We start from the raw sequence: 25,871 nt of genomic DNA, 5'->3' as shown, positions 1-25,871 counted from the left end.
TTTGCTCCGATTGAAAAATATTGTATCGATTCTTGTATCTTTAATTGTCAATTGATGTCCAACTTAATAATTACAATTGCAAATAGGATAGAGTAATTCTATCCTGACTGTACTTAACAATTCTTATTAATGAAACTAATTTATCCATTTAGTCTATCTTATGATGATCAAAATCCTCGAAATATTAGAATAGTAGATTGGGAAAGTTAATTCTCTGGATCGCTAAATAAAGATATACCAGAACAATAGTGTATTAAAATATTTAATGCGATTTGTAGATCTGATCGGCTTAGATGACAAGTATTGATGGAATGAGAATGGAAAAAATTTATTACAATGTAAGCAAATAGAATAATGGAATAAGTGAACAAAACATCCACGACTTCCCATCATATACAGAAATCATATACTTGAAAAAACTTGACTAAAAAAATTGTGTAATATGTAGTAAATACTAAGTAATGTAAGTATCCCCACACAGGGTAGCCTATAGGGGACACAAATTAGAAACTAGGAAACAATATTGTATTTGCTTTTTGGGATGTATTAGATTGTTTATTTTTTTGAAGGAAGAAAGAATTAGAATTTTTGAATGGAGTAAGTGAATATTCACTACTTTCAATCATATACAGTTCAGTACATATTATATACAGTTCAAAAAAATAATTTTTATAAAAATCTATGTAGAAGGTTCAGGTAGAATGAAAGTGATACACCTAAGAAATTCAATGCACCTTAGTGCTTGAAAACATGAATCATAAGCACATCAGTTATTCCAAAACACGTTCCGCATACAAAATAATACTGGTTTGAAAAAAAAACAAACTTCTTGTTTTCATAATGACAACGATCAGCTTCATTTTCATTTCGATAGGTGAAAGTTCGACTACACAAATAGAAAAATAGAATAGGAGGAGGATCTAATCATCCTCTTCACTCGGAAGGTCACCACACATCTGTTGTATATATACAACTACAGATATATATAGACAAACACTGGAAAAAATACATCTCCAATACTAGGGAGACATGTAGCTGGAGAGGAAGACTAGGAGGAGAAGGATATGACGATGAGTAAAATATGAGAGCAAAAAAGAAGAAATGAAAGGTATAATCTTCTATGGTAAGTGAGGAGAACTTGGGAGTTGGGTAAGGAAAGGGAGAGGAAGGAAGAGAAGAATGACAAAAAGAGAGGGTAAAGGAAATAGTAGAAGGAATTTGGGACAAATCAAAATGTTGACCGATCAGTGCTTCCTTGATCCGGAGGCGCCTGCAGACGGACTGGAACTAGAACGAAATAGAAAGAACAATTGGACAAGGGAGAAAAGTAGGAGAGGAAAGAGATAAACTAAAGAAGCTAGGAACTCAACTAACAGAGCACAGATAGAGAAAAAAGATATTGCATATTAATTGAATAGGGAAAATATGAATTGGATGAGGGAGAGTTTAATAGACGAGAAGATTGTATCCAAGTCCTAGGGTGAAAAAGAAACAGAACTACTTTCAAAAGTAAGCACAGATGACAGAGGAGGAAAAATGATATGAAATGAGAGAAAGATAGATGAAACAAGAATGATAATAAGAGAAGAGATAGATGGATGTAAATGCACACATCTCGAGTTTCCACTATTTTTAACCTTCGACACAAAAGTCCACTTTCACAATTAGAAGATGTTGGATGTTGGGCGCTTCTGGTTGACTCCATACACTTCACACACCAACGCCTCGCCTTCCAAATAAATTTCAATTAGTCTGACAGCGGCAATCAACACTCATTAGAGCCGACAAACTCTCCTACTATTTCAAAATTGCTTTTCACTTTCCCCTGCTGATGATGGCCTACTATCGTATAATAAATACGATACTAACCTATCCATAATAAAGTCCTTTCATGATGCAAATGGAGTATATTCAATATTATCGATTCAAATAAAACCTATTTGATACAAGGTTTTTGGAAACTATTTGAATCTAGGACGTCTAGGAATTCTGTCATTCTTCTGTTAATCATGGTCTACTATTCCAAACGATGGCTATTTTTATAGATAAATGATTATATTAACTGAGTATGACAATATTAATTTACAGTCTATACCTAGTACTGTAGTTGTATCTTACCACAGAATACAAAGAAAAATAGGAATGTGAATATCATATATTTTTGTACTAAAAAGATTGGAATACACTATTCGTTATTTTTAGCATGAAACCTGTCAATCTTAACCACGAACTTTTACAAAAAAAAAGAAATAAATCTTTAATTGGAAATTATAGCATCCATTTAAACTCATTGATATGATCCAACCATTCAAACTCAAATGGACAGCATCCATTTAAACTGATTGATATGATCAAACTATCTTTTGATAGATCATGAACATGCGATAAGCTCATTCTTATTTTCCTTTTCATTGACTTATATGATTCAACTATCATTCTTCTTCTTATTTTTGGAAATATCAAACATTTTCATACAAAGACATCCTAATCCTACAAAATGACAATGCATTAGATGTGTCTATAAATACTTCAATATGAATTGAATTAACGAAAAGTGAAAGAGCCTAGGGTCGTTAATTGTGTTCTCACACTGTCCTTGATAGAAAGTGTAATCAGCTCCATTATTGGTGTGAAAGTTCCACTAAAAAAACAAGATATTTAAAACTAAAAGGACTTAGGTTCCCAACCTGAATTTATAGGCAGCGAATATTTTACAAGACAAGTTCTTCTTGTCCTGATCGAGAATAACTTAGCAATTTGTAGGTTAATGATATTTACTGTGAGTCTGAGCGCGAACGCCGGAAATAGAGAGAAGGAGAAGGAAGAAGGAAGAGAGAAGAAGGAGTGAAGTGGGTGAGCAAGTGAGATAGCAGATTTTCCCACGTATATGTGTATGTGAGGACGCACGTTTTTACATGTGCAGGAAAAGTGATCTTTAAAGAGGTTGTCAGCTGATTGGCTCAGCTGAAACGAATAAGAAAGGACAACAAAGATCGTGGCTGTGGTGGTGGAAGGCTGATAAGAAATAAAAACACTATTGATAAATACAGGAAGAGTACTGGAATAATTTTGGTGATGATGAGATTGAACAAAATTGTTGAAGGAATAAAAATGGAGGTGATGACATAATTAATAATCTCCATGATTGAAATTATGAATATTTCAGCTAATAGCATTGTTCACACTAAAAATGAAAAATTTCTGCCAGGCTCAACAGCATTAACTTTGGTCTTTCATTTTTCACTGATTTTTGCAAATATTTCTCTCCACCCATCTGAATTCACGTTAATATTCTTCTGATTTTTGACTAAATATAAAAAGAATGTAATGCAAAAACGAACACTTTTCTCTTTCTATGGAAATTTCCATTTTTGATCTTCTTTTGATTTGGGGCAAAATATAATATTATATTATATTAGATATAAGTCAAAATATGACTTATAAAAAGTTGTATCTGGAGTATTGCACTATATGGCTCAGAGACATGGACTATCGGTAAGGCGGAAGAAAAGGCAATTAATGCATTTGAAGTATGGTGTTGGAGGCGAATGCTGAAAATAAAATGGACCGATAGAATAACAAATGAAGAAGGGCTGAAGAGACACAAAAAACTCTATTGAAATATTTTAGGGACAGACGGGATTCGTGGATAGGACATTATAAGACACAGCGAATTCACGCTAACAATACTGGAAGGTGCAATCAGTGAACAACGGGCTCGTGGAAGACCCCGGCTACAATATTTGAAGCAGATAACCCGGGATCTTGGGGTCCAGAGCTATACTCAACTAAAACAGCTGGCTCTGGACAGACAAAGATGGAAAGCTGCCAACCAATCGGACGATTGAAGCAGGAGGAGATGATATGAGATACTCACTTACTTTTTAGAGCTAATAAAATAAAAGGGTATTTGTTTTAATACGATATGAGATATATGCCAAAGAAAAAAAATTATTTCCCTGAGGGTTTTACCATTTCAATACTTGCAACTCGACTGCCCTACTACTCATATCAAACTGAGAAGGGAACTGTAAGAATGAGGAAAAGAGAGAGAGAAAAAATAGAATTAGGAGAATAAGGATTAAATAAATTATAGTGCAGATAAGGAGACAGAGGGAAATAAGAATGCGATGGAGAATGATAATAACAAGAAAGTGTAGGACAAGTTGGGTTGTGAACGCTGAACTTGACTGCGAACGAGGTCAAGCTCAAGTATGTAACCAGCTGATTCTGATGCTGCTGCTGATGCTGCCTCCTGCCTCATTCCACATCTTCTGATAATAACCGGTGACGCAGTGATCTTGTCTTATCACTGAGTTGTTATTTCACTTTCCAATCCGGGAAGTTTTTACTAGATCTTCAAGCGAGTCTGAATTTTTTAGTGAGAGTCTCAATGAACAGGACAGCCTAGAAATAACTAAGACTTCAAAATATTGTGCCAAAGTTTTTTTTGTGAATGTAACGAATTACGAATATTGTTGAGAACTTAGCTGAGGATATCGATAATAGTCCATATAGCACCATTCAACGCTAATCTACGCTTACTGGGAGATAAGGTCGCATTTATTATAATGTTTATAATAATGTAGGCCTAACCCTTCGCGGGTTTAAATGAACATCTAATCAATCTCCGTTTAAACTGAGATGGTGCATATGCATATGGGCCTGGAGCAATTATTCAATTATACTTTGATTTATTATACTGAGAATAATCATTCAGGAGTAAATAGAACCATCTATCAGAACTATTCACTGATATGATGCTTTACAACTGCCATCATCATATTTAATTTTTAATTAAAATTTGGGAAAGGAAAAATTTAGGGAATTGAGCCTGTTGATCCTTTCCCAACCATTCATAACGACAAATCAACGAATTTTTCTTTCATTCATAACGAGTTGAGAATGATATTGTATTTATGAATGTTTAAATAATGTATCCTGTTTACAGAATTAAATTAATTTCACCCAAGTAGGCCTATTTGGTTCATCGAAATTCGGGAGAAGTACAGTTTTGGGCTGAGTATGTTCTCTCCCAATCATTTTGTTTTGTACTCATACCAATAAATTTTGAAAATAGTTTTGAAAAAGCGCACAGCTGCAGCCTACTACAAATAAACAAAAATGTCCTTGGGGAAAACCGCCAATTTCATCCAGTTACCAATTATTATGATATTTTATTGAGTTATCATTTGAAGTACTGTATAAGTAAATCAATCCAAATTATTCTTAAAAATTGGTGGGTATACCAATAAGTTTTATTTTTCAAGTTCTTTTTATAAGTTTCGATCTTGTTTTATAAGGTCTATAAAACAAAACTATCAACTGATTTCAGTATCAAAAATTTCCAAGATACTTGGGATTTTAGTAACTATTTTACTGAAAACTGTTGATCTTCTGAAGTGACACTCTTCATGGAAGTTTTGAGGCTCCATTGTGAAAATACTTGAGAACTAAAAATTTTGTGAATTGAAGAACTACAAGACTTAACCTATTTCGTACTATGTGTTATCTAAATTTGGAAGAGGAAGGAATAGCACAAGGTTACCTTATTTTTCATCTCCCTATCATTTTGATAATGTACTTATTGTATGAATGAATAACAGAATGAATAATTCTATAACCTTCACAACTATAGGCAAAAAACGAAGATTGATTTTTATAGTTTTGGGACAATGAGATCCAATTGAACAAACTTTATAGTACTCGTATTTATCGAACTTCATCAGGCGTACTACAATCTATCTGTTTTCATTTTTCCAGTAAGCCCTATAAACGTATAGAAGAACGCTTTGCAAATTTTTAATGGCGTATAGCCCAGTTTCTTTTCTAAAAACTTTCACCTGCTTCTCCCTGAATCGTATAATCAATTTATCACTGACTTATTATTTTTTGATATATAATTATTTCTATTTCAATCATTGTGATTTCGTGGAAAATTTTCTCTTTTTCCACCATCAAATTGAAATCGAAAGGTGGCCAGTCCGAGTTTTCCATTTTCGTTGAATCCGCAAAAGCGGATATGCGAGCACCAGCTAAATAATTAATTCAAGAAAAATATTAATTACAGCCGGCTGCCTGGTGCCTAGCGCTCGAATAAAGAGGTCACTAGGCCTGTGTCACTGTCACTCTTCTTGTTTATGCTCCTCCTTCTCCAACTTCTTCACCATTCATCCCTCCTTCTCTTTCTTATTGCACTCACTTCTTCCTATCCTCGTCTCCTCTCACTGTCACTATACCTTATACTCCTTCCACAATCATTATCTCTCATGTTTTCTTTTCATTTGTTCTTCTCTTCATTACATGTTTGCTTTATTCTTATCTTGAATTTCTCCTTTTCCTAATATTGAATAAATTATTTCATCTTTATTACTCCTTTCAGGCGCAGATCCAGGGGGCTTCTCTCGAAGCACCCCCCTTTCACTTACAAGTGGTGTTTGAAAAAATGTCGAGAGTTAGTTACAGATCAAGATATAGGGGCGCAAGTTCTAGAAATCAAATTAATATTGAAAAATAAAGCTCTCAAATGCTGTTTTTGATCAAAAACTTGAAAATATTTTCGGGTGATAGGTCCCTGGACGACCACCCCGAGGTCAGAGTCCGAGATCCGTGCCTGCCTTCCATCCTATAATCCTTCTCTCATCCTCATGTAGATGTAGATGCATAATAATATTATCTATAGTTATTCCAAATTGTTTTTTTCCTACATATACAGTTCAATAATTATTATTATTTTCTTAGTCAATATTATGTAAATTCATCTATAATTTTTCTGTATTGTAAGCTATCGTATATAAGTGAATAAGCCAGTATATATTGTAATCTACATGAATAAAGTACTCAATCAATCAATCCTCTATCTCATTTTTCTTCTTTCCTCTCTTCTTCCCTATAATATTTTTTCACACAATCAATATTACATTTTCCATTTTTCAATATTGACGGTATAAGACACCTGCATCATCCTTACTCATATTTTACTCCTTCGATATTAAATTTCTTCTACCTTCTTCCCCTGCCTGATGTCTTCTCAAAGCAGACTGTTGTCACGAGTAGGTCGTCATTGACATTCCAATCTTCAATCCACTGTCAATAATTACACCATTCCACTCTCTTCTCAATTATTACTATCGAGTACTCTTGAAAGGTCAAAACGTGTAATAGTAACTGTCATAAAACATGGATACTGACGAGTCGTGTATCCTAGCTTTGACTATTCACCTATGAAAGTATCACAAGGATTTCACTCACTAGTCAATAAGTGGAGATAAACCTGAAACAGTATCATTCAAAATATAGGCTCTGATATATTTTGAAAATACACTATTCGGTTGGGGCTAGCGGGTAGTATGAGCAGTAGGAGTGACATAAATTCAAGAATCAGAAGAATCAAGAATTTTATTTGCTACAAAAACATCACAAAAAAGTATTAAGCATCGTCAAACAATTGTTACACAATTCATCGTAACAGTAAAATCGTTACACAATTTACCGTGTAATAAATATTGTAGATTAGATTGCCTTATCGTAGAATATTATTGTATTTTAGATATCAGCGATTCAAATAAAACTGCAATTAAGACACCACTCAAGTTCCTCTCGAGCAAAATGCTGAGATGATTTAACATTACTGATTCATTCTCATGAAATATTATTAGATCCGACTAAAGGTGCGAACAGAACGAGTAAGTGGCGGTGTGGATTTCGGTTTCGATCGATACCACCAATCAGCTGTAATAATGAAAATATTTGAATGTCATCCTGGTGAACGGGAATCAAAACGATTCCATAGGCCTACTGTTCATACCCATGCTTTACAATAGGTCGAATTAAGTGCTAATTGACCGAGCGAAGTGAGGTCTAAGATTCAAGTCGACGGTTTGGCATTTCTCTTAATGTTTAAATGTTCAAATGTTTAAATGTTTAAATGTTTAAATGTTTAAATGTTAAATGTGTAAATGTTTAAATGTTTAAATGTTTAAATGTTTAAATGTTTAAACGTTTAAACGTTTAAATGTTTAAATGTTTAAATGTTTAAATGTGTAAATGTTTAAATGTTTAAATGTTTAAATGTTTAAATGTGTAAATGTTTCATTGTTTAAATGTTTAAATTTTAAATGTTTAAATGTTTAAATGTTTAATGTTTAAATGTTTAAATGTTAAATGTTTAAATGTTTAAATGTTTAAATGTTTAATGTTTAAATGTTTAAATGTTTAAATGTTAAATGTTTAAATGTTAAATGTTTAAATGTTTAAATGTTTAAATGTTTAAATGTTTAAATGTTTAAATGTTTAAATGTTTAAATGTTTAAATGTTAAATGTTTAAATGTTTAAATGTTTAAATGTTTAAATGTTTAAATGTTTAAATGTTTAAATGTTTAAATGTTAAATGTTTAAATGTTTAAATGTTTAAATGTTTATATGTTGCGCATTTACGGCGAAACGCGGTAATAGATTTTCATGAAATTTGATAGGTAGGCTATGTTCCTTTTTTAATTGCGCGTCGACGTATATACAAGGTTTTTGGAAATTTTGTATTTCAAGGATAATATAAAAGGAAAAAGGAGCCTCCTTCATACGCCAATATTGAAGTAAAAATCAGACTATAGAATTGTTCATCATAAATCAGCTGACAAGTGATTACACAGATGTGTGGAGAAGCCAGTCTATAGCTGTATTTCCATAAGGTCTATAGGTGCGTACAGATATACGCACCCCGAATATGAGCAATTCACTTTTAATCAGCTGATTATATCTGTATTTTTACAGATACAGATATAAAAAGCTTGGCATCAGCTGATTAAAAGTGAATTGCTCATGTTCGCGGCGCGAAAATCTGTACGCACCTTTAAGTTTCAATCAGGTACTTGTGGATGAGAATACTGCGTGAGGTCTACTGTTCACAGAACAACTATTTATAAGTCATTTTCAAACAAATTCTATCATACAAGTCAACTGTGCAATGTTATATTATCAGAATAGCTAGATCTAATGACAAGCTGCTGGTCACTAGATTCTAGTTTTTATTAAATCGACCCATTGTGTTTGTGTTAGATGAAGGTTAATCGCAACTCATAATGAAAGCTGAATATCGACCTGATCGATCTGTGGGTACCCTAAGCTTCAAAATATTTTGAAAATACAATATTATTCGGTTGGGGCTAGCGGGTAGCAAGAGCAGTAGAAGTGACACCAAGAATCAGAAGAATCAAGAATTTTATTTGCTACAAAAACTTTACAAAAAAGTATTAAGCATCGTCAAACAATCGTTACACAATCCATCGTAACAGTAACAATTTCTAATACCTCAAATACATTGACTGTATCAGTAGGATCGAAAAATTAAACAGGTTAAATTGAAGAGCTCTTCACCCCGAAAAGTGATTGGAAGTCAAGTTTCAAGTGATTTATACCCAGTGTGGATGAGGAACGTCTGCCAAAGACAATTTTTGGATAGCAATAAAGCTATGTAATTATTACTAATGGTTCTTTATAATAATAATAAAACTATGAATTAGCCCTATTGAAACTAATGAATTGAAAGTTGGAGAAAAACTGCTAACAATTCTAATACACAAAAACATTAAGTTTCCGGATATTCTTCTTTCAAAAAATTATCCCCAGTATTTCAAAACAAACATCAAGTTATGGAGTAGATATTATCAAAATTTCCATCAGCCTGAGGGGATCACAAACCGTTTCCCTTTATGTTTGGATTGGCCCGACTCTCCAATACAGCACACCTATTTGTACAGCATAAATTTAGTGGATGTTATGCAGTACCATAACAACACTTCTAGAACAACAGTACCCAACTTGGAGGCTCTGTAAATAACACACATTGTGACGAGTAAAACAAGAGAATAACTTGCCAAAGTCTTTCTTCTCTATCCAACTTCTTTCCTTTCATTTTCTTTCTCTTTGGACCTATTCTGTTCTTTTTTCTCTCTTTGAACCGTCATAAATATGCAGTAGAAGCGAATAAGAATGGGAGATTTTGTCTTCACTGCTGTTGAGAACCGGACAAAAGAGTGCAAGACAAAACCTGAGAGAAACAACGAGATTGTATGGTACGAACAAGGCAGGCCACGTTGCTGCAATACCATTATGCAGTACAGTTGTACAGTACTTGAAGTATGGAGTGGAGTGCAGATAATCTCTGTAATGTATGGACTGAAGTGAAGTCAGCCAAGGGAGCGGTCACTTCTAACACTGGTTTTGTTGTAGCATAGTTTTGACAATATCAAAAATCGTGGCCATATTAAGCATAATCCTCATTGGAATATGCATTCATGAGAGAAAGAATACAATCAATATTATTTTCTCACGCATGGTCGAAAAGTAGGAATTACAATAATTGGCATTATGAGATTCTCTCTACTGTGATATTAACATATGTCAGGATATTTTTAAGAGCCAGACTACGTTGACATTTCTGAATCAATACAGAGAGCTGATCAAGAGTTGAATAAATACCAACTCCTTGCATTCATTTGTTTGATGGGGCAACACACAATATGTGGGATTAACATCGTGGGAATAAAACAAAACTGGAAAGAGCACACAGAACGAAAAAAAATGTCAATACCTTCAATTTCATCAATACTTTCATGATATTTATTGAACATGTAATACTAATAATATATCAGAAATAAGTTTACAAATTTAAATGAAATATTATTTTACAATGATTTGGTAAATTCAATTTTGAAGTGTGTAAAAGGACAATAATTTTGGAATGTTGTAGGCCTATTGAAAGCAGAAATCACACACTCAATAATAGAATAGTAAATGTATTGGTTAAAACCAATCTGGCCTGCCTTCTAAGTTTAATTTATCATATTTGAAAACAAATATGAAGAAAACATATAAGAAAACAAGGTTGTAACAGTATAGATTTTTTTCATATGATAGTCACAAGAAACTTCTATAAATGTTAGCCTAATGCTTTTAGAAGATTCCAGACTGTTCTCCCAAACAGCCAAAGTAAACAGCCAAATAACAATCATTCTTGAGCGCGGACGTAAATTTTATATTTTTTTGCGCTCAGTAGAATTTATCAAATCATATTTCAAAGTATAAGTATCATTTTATACATTTATATAAATTTTCCCATTTATAAATTCTTGATAAACTAAGCTCATGTTATATGATTAATTCTATTTCATTTTTTGTTTATTAAGGAGTTTTCTGATTATATTTTCTGTGATGTATACTATTTTCTTTGAAATTGTAATTGTTTTGATTGACAGAATAAATTTGAATTATTCTCCTTCCTATTTTCTAGCTAAACTTAATTTAAATCCACTTTTCATTATTTGAATGGGTTCTTTCCACATTGAAGTTCTCAACATTATCAATTTTAAGTAGTATTAGTATTCATTTTACTAGCCCAACCATCACCAATATTGTTCAAACAAGCCTCTACGAGGTAATTTAACTTCGATTTGATACGAACATTCTACACTCATTCGATTTTAAATACAAATAATTTCTAATCAATCTTATAAAGCATAAATCCTCCGATCTAGGTCAATTATTCAAGTGCAAATGGAATGTGTATCGTCTAATAAAACCGCAAGATCACGGTACACTGTGGTTGAGACGTGGCAGAGTTTCATTCGGTTGTATAGTGATACTGAAGTTAACACAATAGTTGAGTTCAAATCAACTACAGAGATTCTATTCAACATCTACAGTGGAAGGAAAGGTCTACACTACAGCAAAAGGTCACCAGCATTCCTCAGACAGACGAACTGTGCCTGACCCTCCACCACTTGCAACCTGCAAACTTCCCGCACAAACTGTGAAACCTGTCAGGATTCCATGAATGAAACCAGACGACTAATCATTCATTTCTGTTTTACTATGAAAAGTAAAGCCGGAAATAAGGTTACTAATGTTCTGCCGAATTTATTGTTGTTGGGAACACATTGCTAAAGTTATTATTACAATTTTTTTCTCTATTTGAATGGAATATTGAATGGATAATGTGCCGATTAAGAACACCTAATAATCTGGGTTCAAGGAGAGACAACTGATACAATATTCAATACAATATACTAATTTATGAAAACAATATAAAACTTGTAGTACCCTTTTTATTTAAAACATTACAACGACTAATTTCGACCTACTTTGGTCATTATCAGTTAAAAAAATTTTAATTGCCAAAATAGGTCGAAACTAGTCGTTGAAATGTTTTAAATAAAGAGGGTACTACAAGTTTTATATTGTTTTTATTAATTTGAATAAAGTAGTCCATATAAGTGAAGTGATTTTAAAACAATATACTTGCGCTATCTCGTCTGTATGGTTCAAGTGAATGTCTTGGGAGTTCAATGACCAAAATGATTACCAGTTTCACTATTATTATAAAGTATGTTATTAAAGTATCAATACACGATCCACTAAAAGTTGAATTGGCTCCACCTAATTTATGAAGTTTAGAAAGTTTGGAACTGTGTGCGTTAATTACGAAATACACAACATGCTCAAGCCTGGTCTGCGAGTTCTAATAGCTTTTTGTGCAATGATGCAAAGTTTAGAGATCATCTTTGTTGAACGAGATATAATGTGGCAATGTGGCTGGTAATCTACTACTGCAAAGTCATCATTTTCAGCTCCATACTAATATATAATGTGAATTAATAAATATTTTAATATTTCTAAATGATATTTATAATTTGCATCATCTTTATAATTTTCTTCGTGTACTTCTTTTCCCTGTTTGAAGGTTCTATTTCCTCATCAACTCTGATTGTAACTTATTGTATCCCTTCTTCCCCATTTATTCATATTTTTCATAACCACCAAATCCTCATTCTGCTCCTACACCTTTCTGGTCCTCCTTCCCTTCGTTCTCATTTCCCCGAAACATGTAGTGACAAAATAATTTCAAAAAGGGTACTCAGATTTATATTTTTATTTTCTATTCAAAAGTAGTCCTGAAGAAAAAAGACAATATTTCAATATTTCTAATTGATAATTTATAATTCGCGTCATCTTTACAACTTAGTTCGTGTACTTATTTTTCCTGTTTGAAGCCTCTCTTTCTCCATCAACTCATCTGATTGTAACTTACAGTCCTATTCATTCATATTTTTCAATTATTCATCGATTATATTCCTATTCATTCATATTTTTCACTATCACCAAATCCTTATTCTGTTCCTACTCCTTTCTGGTCCTCCTTCCCTTCCTCCTCATTCCAGCTCCATCTCCTCTCATGCTACTAATCCACTTGTTCACCCCCCATTTCAAACTCCTACCATCTCCATCCCGCTTTGTTTTTCTGACGATAATCACAGTCTCTACATAAACAGTTGGCAAATTGACCAGCATATTTTTCTCCGAAGAAGAGATCTCTCCAGTCTCTGTCGAGTGCCAACCATTCCTGCAGTAATGATAACAATAATTACAGCCATCGTCATCGTAGTCAGCAGCATTTTGAAGCGCAAACGTGGAGTGGCGCGCACTTTCTATAAAAGCCGCCATTTTATATTTGGCCGCGTGACTTGTCGTGGTGGTGTGGTATTTAACCCATCATCACATCCATCACGCGGCTCCTTCACTATATTACCACTATCGTCACCGACCTAATTATCAGATGAAGATCTCTTCATAGAAGGTCCTCATTCATCGTTAGTTCGAATATGCTCCTTCACTATGATATTATACACTTGCATTATTTATTGACCCAATAGGAGCTGTTGCCATGTTATTGAAATTAAAATTACGTTTCCTAGATCAGTAGGATTATGCCCACAAGTCAGAGGTTTGTGAGTGGCTGATAAGATTTTATGAATCTTATGACTAATGAACAATCGATTTGTTGACAGCGAAATCGAGTAAGCTCACCTCTTCATTCAAGGAACAAAGTTTCAAGCCATTATTAATGGTAATATTATGGATAACACCTATACAATGAGGAAGATAATATTAAATATCATCCACTATGCCTACATTAGGTATGTTTGCTGGTTAGCACACAGACATTAATTGAATTGCTGATTGATTCTGAAGTAGATCGAGTTGATATGTGTCAACTAGACTGAACTCAAACAGACTGCTATCTGATTTGGAGGTTTTCTTATTCATTCATTAGTATTCTGTGAGGCCCAAGTCACACAGGAACAGCAATGGCACGGACGTGGCGCTGAGCTTTTTCACCCTCATATAAGCATATGGTCCTATGCAAACAGAAGTGGCATAACGCTCAAAGAACCATAATAAAATTATGTAGATATAGAAGTGACAAAAGTCAGCACCACACAATCGCCACTTCTGTGTGAATTGAACCTCATAGCACGGAGTAAAGAACACTAATTGTTATGTATTATGTGCTCATAGTTCCCAGTCAGTGATTATGAATTGGATACTTGATTTTTGAGCATTTCATCAATCGACATTACTTTCATGATTGTACTGAACGTAATTCCATCATCTTTCGTTCGTAAAAGTCATATCTCCCACTTACAAAACATTGGAAAGAAACTTTTTTTCTGTGAAATATTCACTTCAGTTTCTGCAGGTGAAAATCGACTCACAATTACACTTATTCTGTACATTTGGTAATAACGGATCTACTAATCTATTCCTTTCACTCGCCATGACGTCTGTACCTCCCATTCAACCCTCCTCTCCCCACCAACCACTCCCCCTCTGAAAAGAGCTGCCTGTCTTGCGTAATGTGCACAGAAACGTGCACCCAAATCTCAAACTATGCACAACAACTAAAGAAACTGCAATGCAACCAACTATCGTGAAGCACGATGCACTGAAATTACCAATCCAACATTCCTATATTGCTTATCCTAGTTTCTTGCTCTTCTTAGTGTCAATTCGCCGATCTCTAATCTATCTCTCCTGATGCATGCAGAAAATTTGTTAGAAGATCTAACTCTACTTTACCGTATAAGAATTGGGCCCTATAAACAAAAATAGAGTATAGTATATCTCTATTTCATCATCATCTTCATTTCAGGGATTGGTTTCATTAACTAACCTGTTCCGGTACATATTTCTTATGTATATGGTACTTCTATAGAAGGAATTACACTCCCCGCCGAATGTCAAATTTGTGCAATACTAGAAGGTAACCCGTGCTCCGCAAGGGTCTAATTAAAAATTTGACAAACTGAAAACTTGACCTACTGAAATCTTGAAGAATTTAAAATAGGCCTATATTCATCCTCGGTAAATTGAGAATCTATATGCAAAATTTCAAGTTAATCAGTCCAGTAGTTCAGACGTGATGATGCGTCATTCGTGGATTTCCTATCCCGTAGGTGGATAAACCAATTCTTTCCATTAGTATTATGGATGTGGAGGAAGGGGGTGCAAACAAGTTTCTGAAACCAGATTAGTTAATCTACATATGAGATTGATTTTCGACTTTATTAATCAATTTGTCAAAGAAAACATTTTATCAGTTTTGAGTTTGAGTTTTGACGTGTGTAGTTATGAAAGCAATATAGTCGAAGGCTATCGTAAGGAACCATTCTGCCAATGTTCATCTCCAATTTAAACCATCCCCGCATTTCAAACTTCAAAGAAAGCGTTCGAACCAGTAAACTACAATCAAATTTAACATTGAATAATTCATTTGAAGTTTGAAATTCGGTGATAGTTTAAATAGGATGGTTTTTGTTTAGAGCTGCCTTGTGTGTAGTGACTCCTGTTGTTCAGGGTATACATAACTATCAAAAAATTTAATCGAAATCAGAAAATTATATAGAAGAAAATTTATTTAATTAGATTACGAACTGATAGTTCTCTTGTACGACCGGTTGCATACCCTGAAAAACAGGAGTCACTACACACAGAGCAGCTCTAAACAAAAACCGGCCGACAGTCAGCAGCTAAACAGACAGTCACTTGGAGAAGAGATAGATAGAGATTGAAGCACCTTTCTTCATCTTATGGGAACCGGTATTAATTGGATACCGTTGCTTGACTACCTCCCCCTCCCCGCACCCACAATAACCAACACCTTCTACTCCATCTCATCCATCCATCACAAGTCATGGACTCAGATGAGAGAAACGACTCAACTCGAAAGTGAGAAAGAAGAAGCGAGAGAGAAAGTTAAATACGGATGAGATCATATACTATAGATCTGGTATAAGGATGAAACGATGAAAACTGAAAGACTCAATCCATATAACTTTAAACGGCACTCAACAAATGTTAGCATTTTTTTCTACATGATTGAGCAAAGTTAGGTGGAGACTTGAGATCATGAGCTACCCTTGTTATATGAGAAAAGATAACCAGGTAAATTTTGAGTCTTGAGCATCAAATACATTAAATAAGATTCTTTATAAAATAGGATTATAGTACCTTTTTTGAAAATAATAGATTAAGAAAACAATTTATAACAACTAGTTATAAAATAAATTCATATTATAACCTGAAGATGGTGTGAACACTGAAACTAGTTGTTATAAATTGTATTCTATTTCTATTATAAATTCTATTATTTATTCTAATTCTATTTCATAAATAAAAAGAAGTAACCCTGATTTAATACATTTCAAGAAACTAGGATTCATAAGAAAAGGATGACTGAGTAATGTACTGAACAAATAAATTAAGTATCTTTCAGACTTTTTCAGGTTATCTAAATTTGGGAGGTAATTAGTGTAAGATATACTCAGTTTTTCTCTCCCGATTTGTGCAATTCATTAAAAAACTAAATAGATAGCCTAAATAAAATATATTGTTCCGGACAAGATGGGTATAAAAACGGAGAAACTGAGATATTGAAAAAAATATGAATGAAAAATGGAGAATATTATGAGAAATTGAGAATCATGCATTGGAGAGGGTAAGGAAAAGAGAAGTTGTGAAGGTGTATATAGTTTCAAGATGCTCAAAAAAGTTTGAACATGAATCTACAAACTATCAACTATCTCCTATTACTATATTATTAATATCAAACTATTAACTATCAAAACTATAGGGTTTACTTAACTTTGAACTTTGAACGACACTCAGAAAATGTTAGCATTTTTTTCTACATGATTGAGCAAAATTAGGTGGAGGCTCGAGGTCATGAGTTACCCTTTTTCTATGAGAAATGATAACCTGGTAAATCTTGAGTCTTGAGCTACCCTTGTTTTATGAAAAATATAACATCTTGAGAGGTTGGACGAGGATTCGATGTAATATGAGAGCTGATTGAGTAAAGGAGTTTTGAGAAATTAAGAGTTTATTATTTGCATTCGAAATAAAAGAGGAAGGAGAATAGAATTAAAGAAGTAGATAAAACTGAAAAGGAAGGAGAACAGAATAAAAGAGAAAGAAAGTGCTAAGGAGAGAGAGAGTGGGAGAAGTGCTGAGTACTAGAAGAATGAAAGGAAAAATATTAGAGAGAAAGGAAAAATGATGAGCGAGAGTAACACAGAGAAGAAATAATGAAGAAAGGGAAAAGTCCTCAGTATCGTCCTCTCCTAAGGAGCAGTTGAGAATTGTAATTCTCTCTCCTTCTCATTTCTCTCCTTGTTTCCTCACTGAACCTCTCACTTGTGTGCAAGAGTCAAGGAGGTCAGGAGGGATCGGAGTTGGAGTGTATATGCATAGAGAAACGGAATACTATATCTATAATCTCTGGTATATGATAGCAGGTCAGCAGACCGGTGCCTCGCTTGGACTTGCCACTTTGTTTTGCCGGTTAGGTGCTGTTCATATTGTGGCTTCAAAAACGTTCGCATACTCTGAAGATTAGGCGAATATACAAATTTAGTTCGTAACACTATTAAAGATGCTAAATCAGAAAGATCATTATAATTGCAAAGCACCTAGTAGATCAGACTAAAAATAAAAGTCGGATATCAGTAGAGTGTCATACTACTAAGCGAAACTCACTGATATACTGGAAAATAACAGACACACTTTCAATATTTTCAAGTATTTCAAATTTCCTATTTAATTTATGATACAGTTTCGTATGATTTATTTATTTATACAATTTATGTTTTATTCATGATGTTTGTAACCAATTTTTTACAAATAAATTCAGGATGTGAAGATTTCGGTAGTTCCCGGATTTGTAAATTTAAATTAAGATGGATAATAGCTCCAATAATGACTTACAGTGTTTCATAAGTGACACAGTCTCCTTCATTAAACTGTCATGTTCAACATACAGTATTTTAGATCACAAGGAAACTGAAAATATGAAACATGGATAATGAAAATGGAATTATTTCAGGAATCAGTCAACTGCTAAAGAGCAATATTAATCTTGACAATCTTCATCTTGACAATAGATGAAGATAAATTGGAAATTGCATTTGTTCAAATGCTAATTAATGAATGATTATTATTGAAAGAAAATCCCAATTAAATGCTGTAAATCACCCCGAAGACTTCTGCTACTGCAAAGATTGACAACAGGGTTCGACAATTCGAATTTCCATCTAGCTCTTAATACCCCTGTAGTCAATATTTTCAGTAGCAGAAGTCTTCGGAGTGATTTACAACATTTAATTGGAATTTTCGTTTAATAATAATTATCTTGACAATACATTATTGACATTCATATGTTCACCCAATCTATATCTGAATATAATGAAGATTCGTATTATCACTTCATACATAGGTGACCACTGAAAGTTTGTTGTAGTGCAAACCAAGGCATGCTGATACAGTCGACTCAATGATGCAACAATCTCTTTTTGAATTGCATGTTAATAGTAAGCGATTTTGAGTAATTTCTAGCAATAAAATAGCGTTACATAAACCTCTTAAGGTGGGTCACCAACCACTAAAGCTGCCATATCTCAGTTAATATTGCAATCTCTAATAGTCCAATCTTAAAAAATCTGGTACCAATCGATCGGCAATCAAATTTACTAAAAAAAGTTATTTTTTGTAAAACCAACGGTTTTTGAGTTATTTGAGAAACAAAATTTTAAATGGCCGCCATTTTTTTATGAATTTGAAAAATTATCATAATTTTTTGTAGCTTTTTCTAGTTGTTATAAATGATTGTGCAAAGTTTCAATTTCGTATGTTAGAAAAAAATAATATAAATGATTGTGCAAAGTTTCAATTTCGTATGTTAGAAAAAAATAATAAGTGAAAAAAGCAAAATGACAATTTAAATATGATATTTAGATATGTTTTTTACCCAGGAACAATGCCCTAGAGTATTGGTAGGGATTTTGTAAACACCATGTATAACCTTATCACACAAAAGCCTCCAAATTCATAGTCACATTACTCTCAACAAGCAGCAAGAGAAGGTGAAATTAATTTGGGAAAGGCAAGTTGATTGCTGACTACCAGCTCCTACTATTCTGCTACTACTACCCTACTAGAAAAGACTACCAATCTGTTTACTTGATGATGATCGAGGCTAATTTCGAAAGCGATCGGTTCGTGATCCCAGAGAAGCAGACCAAGAAGATGAGGACGATGAAGGATAACATGAAGAAAGAAAAAGAAGATGTGGTAAAAGAGAATGAGAAAGAAAAAGTAGAAGATGAGGAGAAGGAGGAGAGAGAGGTGGCGGTGGAGGAGAAAGAAGAAGTGAGTAGAAGTCGTGTACTGGTTCGTGATCACTTGAGGCCGAAAATCACAGTCTCTCCCAGCCTGTAAGCGTATGGAACAGGGACGACCGACCCCTGGACCATCTGCCCCTGAGGAGAGATCCCCCCTGCCCCCTCACCCAAAACGGGTTTTCATTGGTTCCATTTTATGATTCTATGACTAATACTTCCGGATAACCGCTTCCGCACGCGCAAACACCCGCGTGCCCCTACTTCCCAAATTCTAGTTTCTTGACTAGTGATGGCATCCTTTTCGCACAGGTCCTTGTTTGTGTTTCACCACGAGAAGAAAGTGAAGAAGGAATTTACATCTCAATGTTTACAACTGGATGTTGCAGAGCTTCAGCATCCATCAATTTCTTTCCAAGAAATGTTAGAATTGAGTACTTCAAAGCGTATTTTTGGTGATTGGGATTGTATTGCCAATTTTAAAAGCAAACCAACAAGTTGGAAGGTTTCATCCTTATATCAGAGTAAGACATTTACAAGTAAATACTCCAAGTTCATCTCCGTTATATATTAATTTTTGGGAATGTGGACAAAAAATGATAATAATATAGAAATATATGAAATAAGTTTTTTCTGAAGGTAGATTAAGCCCTATTTCCCTACATCAAAAAAATGACCTATTTAGGTTCTCAATACGAGAAATCTCCGAAGCACTCAGTGATTGAAAATCGTACTTGGTCTTGGATTGTGGAAAATACTTTTTTCTTTCATTTGCATTGAATGATTTTATATCTCATATTTAGGGCCGGTTTCCGAGCACGGGATTTGGCTTAGTTCTAGACTCTAAACAGCTGGAGTCAGAAAATTGGCTTTCCGAAACGTGGTGTAGTCGTAGTCATTGTCATAGTCACGTTTGAATTAAATTCGAAAAACTAAAAAATTGAAACCAAATAGAATAAAGATAAAATAGTGTGAAGTTTAAGCTAGTCAAGGAAAAACGTTTCCAATTATAGAAATGAGAAAATAAAAACTGCGATTATTGTGATAAAAACTGCGACTAGGCCCCGTTTTGGAAAGCCAATTTTCTGACTCCAGCCTGTTTAAAGTCTAAAACTTAGCCAAATTCCGAGCTTGGAAACGGGCCCTAAATATGAGATAGAAAATCATTCAATGCAAATGAAAGGAAAAATATTTTTTACAATTCAATAACAAATACAATTTTGAATCATTGAGGGCATCGGAGGTATATCTTTTTGATGTAGAAAAATAGGGCTTAATCTACCTTCAGAAAAAAATTATTTAATATATTTTTATATTATTATCATATTTTGTCCAGATTCTTAAAAATTAATACATAACGGACGAGCTTGGAAACCAGCCCTCAGGGTTCTTATTTAAGGGTTCGATGCTCACATAAATCGCAATTACAACATAACCGTTTTTCAACAAAAATCAATAATTCCAGTAAATTTAGCAACATTTATTGTTACAATTTATATTCATTGATGAATTATTTGCAAATTGTTGAAAATAATAACAGTACTTGAAAAGGAATAACATGCTTTCAACAATAGATTGACTTACAGCTCGTGGGGACATTTGTCTTGATGCGACATACCTCTGTAGGACTAAATAACCAAGTATTACTAGTTCTAATTAAATACATACATACATGGTTTGAAGAGTGCAGAGAGAATAAAAATTGTATTCAAAAAATTTGAATTGAAAGCAGTAAAAACCTGCAAACATTGCCTCTCACCGTTCCCACTATTACTTTCCAGGCTACTCTCACATTCGCAAGACCATCATCTGGGCTATAAACTAATTTTATTTTGTGTTTATAGCTACTGCAAGGCCTAAATAGCCAGTAAATAACCATTTCTACAACCATCAACATGCGAGTTTGTTAGTAGCATTATGCTTTCCATACCAGTAGTATGTACTACAACAGTGCAAACCTACTTTCCTTTTCTTATCTACATGAGAGCGCGAATAAAAGCCCACATCCTTGTCTGCCAACACACTTTATATTACTATATATCAAATACTGCTCAACATATATCGTAGACTTATTCTACATTCACAGTGCAGTTTATTCTTCCATTTTATATTTATGGTAGAAGCATGAGCTACCTCAGTTCCTCTTTTTATGCTTTTACTTTCCATGAAACATCTTCGTAAGGTCTTAACAAGTCATGAGTCAAGTACTTTATAATAAGGCTATTTATAGAACAGAAATGAATGCAGGACTGTACTTCATGCATTTCATCTAGTACAGTAATATGTACTGTAGGAGCATCTCCATTTTCATTTTTACTCGTCCCTTTCCACTTTCATTCATAAGCTTACTAGCTTATTTTCTGAAAATGAATTGAATTTCAGTAAACATTACACCAATACTAATGAAGCTCAATTTATGAGTCTACATACATTAGTACAGGAATATGAAATATAAGCGATAGATGAATGTTTATAACTAATTACGGACTATACTATATGGGGCAGATATCCTAAAAAGTACAAATTCCATAAAATATACCAAATAATGAGTGAAGTGTTATTATATTCTATTTTATAGCTCATTTTTCAAAGTATTGTACACATTTGCGATTGTATGTTTTTAGCTTTGTGTAAACTCTTGGGTAGTTGTTCATTTGATAAGGAGCCAATTTATGGTTATAAAGTAGTCAGCAGTTGAAGCCTTATTCCTTGAACTGGAAATATTGTGTTTCATAAAATACAATGACATTAATTATTATATTTTCCAATTAAGGAGAGTAAATTCACACCAATAAAGATGAGTGGCCAGCGTCGAATTTCAAATTACGATTCAAATAAGCTTTACAAAATTAATGATTTCTACAAATTAGCAATTGTTCAATTTTTCAAAATTTGTCCTATTTTGGGCAATACTGTTAACGATAATATGGACACGTTGGTTCCTGATTGTCTCTCATTGGTTGTCATTGTCTCTTGTGTTTGTCTTTAATAAGTGTAGAATATCTATATCCCAGATGTAGATGTATACTATCCTTGATTTGTAGCCACTGTGCGCCTGAAATTCTGACTCGCTACTCATATTAATTTTTCAGTTGAAGCTTCTCCCAATAAACTGTTCCTAGTCCTTTCTTCTAGTGCTAAAGAGCTACGTAATACCGGAGAGAAGATATAATAATGCTTAGCTCTATATTTTTTCTCTGGTACTACACATATTATTTAATTTCTAAGTGAACAACAGCCACAATCTTGTGTTCTAGCTCCAGCATTGAGTTCATTGATAATAATTACTGTGTTTTTCAAGATAATTTAATTTAATCCAATAAAATCCCTGCATCTAAGTTCTGTGTATTTATTGTAGAGGCACGAAAAGGAATAGAAGGAGGAAGAAGAAGAAGAAGAAGAAGAAGAAGAAGAAGAAGAAGAAGAAGAAGAAGAAGAAGAAGAAGAAGAAGAAGACGAAGATGATGATGAAGAGCAATAAATTAGGAAGAATAAACACAAGAAAACTACCAAAGTTGAAACCCCCGGAAGAAGAGGTTCAAATTGTGAAGAAGAAGCAGAAGAGGAATACTAGAGAAGAAGATGAGAACATTGAGAAGGATAGGCCCAAGTCGGGTACAGTAATGGGATTAGGAGATGAGTGGTAGGTACTACATCACACTTCTCCAGTCTCCGCCTCTATCCTAATCCAATTCATAGCATTCAGAGGCGCAGACACTATCTCCATTCATAAAATTCAGTCTAGTCTCTAATGGCTGGCGTGTTTGGTACAGATCACGTGACACGTGACAGTGCGTGATTTCACGCTACTCAACTACTCATGCGCCATTATGTGCACGCATCACGTTCACACCACGGACCACGGACCACACTGCTAATCATTCATTCATCGGTTGCGTACTCCCAACTACAGCCCATAAGACGGTTTTCTCAACTGGAAAATAATATTATTAGTCCAGTCAAATGGTCGTTTTTCAGGAAACAGCCCCGAAAGAATTTTTCTCGACGGTTCTGTATGTATTTTGGGGCGCTGAACTCGAATCCGAAATTTGCTGACACGCCAGAGGGCGGCTTCACCCCTAAAACCCCCAAAATCTTGGACTTTTTTTCGAATTTCTCATTCAATCTCGAAAACCTTCAGTTTCTCAAGAAAAATCATTCTCGACAAAATTAAAGTAAATATAATTTCCAATAAATTGAGTGGTCGCACAGGACTCTACCATTTTTGGTTCCGGAACTACGAATTTTCAAAAAATGGGTTATTTTTGAGGGTTTTTCAAAACTATGCAAACTCACCTTTTTCACCCTATACAACGTGGATATTTCACTAGTAATGATGAAAAACCACACATCACGTGAAACAGGAATTAATTCTGAACAGGATTACTTAGGAATTTTTAAATTTAGTAGAGGGGGAGGGGGGGACACCCAAAAATAGAAAACAAATCATTCAGTAAAAATACAAATTTTTCATTATAATACCTTTTCAAGGCCTTCCCAACAAAAAAACTATATTTTGGCTGAAATCATCAGAAGAGGGCTTCTTGATTTTAAAACCATGACTCTGGATTCTTGGCTACTTCAACTGGTTGTTATTTATTTCAATAAAGACTATCACAGTATTTAAATTCCAAAGAGTATTAAATAATCAGCAGAAGATAAATAGACAGAAGTGGATGAATCACTTCAAACACATCAAATAATAAAAGTTTTGTAACTGGATGGAGACAAAGATGGTAGCTGAGGACACCAGATTGGGCTCCATCTGCTAATCTATACACTCCACATCTCGACATACAGATAATCTAGTTCAATTCATAAAACATGGTATCGTGTCAGGAGCATCTAAACTATGCTGACTGAGCATAGTCAACTATGTTGACTGAGGTCAACTCAACTATGTTGAGTTAAGCACTGAGGATTGTCCATATTGAAATATCATATTTTTTAAATAAATTAGTATATTTTGATTCGCAGTCTATTATGCACATGGATGTAAAGATATTAAGGCTGTGCAAAGGCTGAAAATAAACTCTCTACTGGTGATATTTTCCAAAGTTTTTTGATTTGTATATTATCAAGCTATCAACATTAAAACGTTTTTTCAGGAAAACATTTTTTCCCGATCATTACCTTTGAGATACGAGCGCCTAAAGTTTAAATTTTTGGGACAGAACAGTTCAAATTTTGGTAAGAGATAAATTCATGTGATTCAGAGGATAATTTTTTTTTGCAAATATCAATTTTTGAGAAAGTTACCAAAAATAACTAATTTGGTAATTTTTAGTGAATTGATTAACCTTTTCAAAAATTGATATTTTCAGAAAATTTTTGTTTTATTCAATGCAAAATACCATGAAGAATTTATCCTCTAAGTCACATGAATTTATCTCTTACCGAATTTCAAATGTTCTGTCCAAAAATGTAAACTTTAGGCGTTCATATCTCAAAAGTAATGATCGAAAAAAAAATGTTTTCCTGAAAGAACTATTTCATTTTGATAGCTTGATGACATACAAATCGAGAAACTTTGAAAAATATCACCAGTAGAAAGTTAATTTTTAGCCTTTGCACAACCTTAACTGGAAATAGTTCAAGTCAATACCGAACAGTTGAAAGAGGTAAATAAAATTCGAAGAAACATATTTCTCAAACGAATCATTGAAATTTTGACGAATGCACAAGATATACCTAAGCATGCAGTAAATAATTTTTCAACAGAAATCCTCTTCTGTTATTGTAGCTTACAAAACACTCTTGGATGATATTTGGATACTATAAATTTCAAATGAAGTACATAATATCTTGACATTCAGCAGTTCAGAACCATTTTTCAATTCAAAATGTAAAAACGTAGTACAGTTTCTTTTCGGCAGGCCACGAAGTAGCGGTTCCAGTAATAACATACATAATCCGTAATAAACTAAAAAGGCATAAAGTACATCGATTTAAGTGACCGATAATCGATACTCGACACGATTCCAGAGTCGATCTTTTAAACTAATGATGGCTGCAATACGCTTTTCGTATTTTATTCGACATTTTTATTTTACCGTTATCGATTATGGCAAATTTAGTCTGTATACGGTAAGAAAATGCCAGTTGGATCTCCCCCGAGTGCTGCTTCGGCTCGCTTTTGAAACAGAGAGAGAATGAGAATGATCTATTAGAAAGAAGCAGAGGAACGAGAAAGAAGACCATCAAGGAAATGGGAAATAAATTATGAATGGGAAATAAAGCTGGGCTCTATGACGAGAGTACCGGTTGCACAGTACAGTAACGAGTTCATTCATGAAATACAGTTTTATTATGAAATACTTTTCTGGTGATTAAGTGTTTCAACACTTTAGAATGGCAATCGG

The 25,871-nt window shown here is 33.7% G+C and overlaps 1 protein-coding gene across 2 annotated transcripts in view; it reads right to left on the bottom strand.

Annotated features, from left to right (window-relative positions):
- The window catches only part of LOC111062867, a 371,950-nt gene that overhangs the window by 301,080 nt on the left and 44,999 nt on the right, over nt 1-25,871 (bottom strand). The gene's annotated exons all lie outside the window — the stretch shown is intronic.

This window comes from Nilaparvata lugens, chromosome 2 (assembly GCF_014356525.2).
Source record: "Nilaparvata lugens isolate BPH chromosome 2, ASM1435652v1, whole genome shotgun sequence".
NCBI lineage: Eukaryota > Metazoa > Arthropoda > Insecta > Hemiptera > Delphacidae > Nilaparvata > Nilaparvata lugens.
Note: the sequence above shows the minus strand (reverse complement) of the source record. Positions and strands in the feature narration are given on the sequence as shown.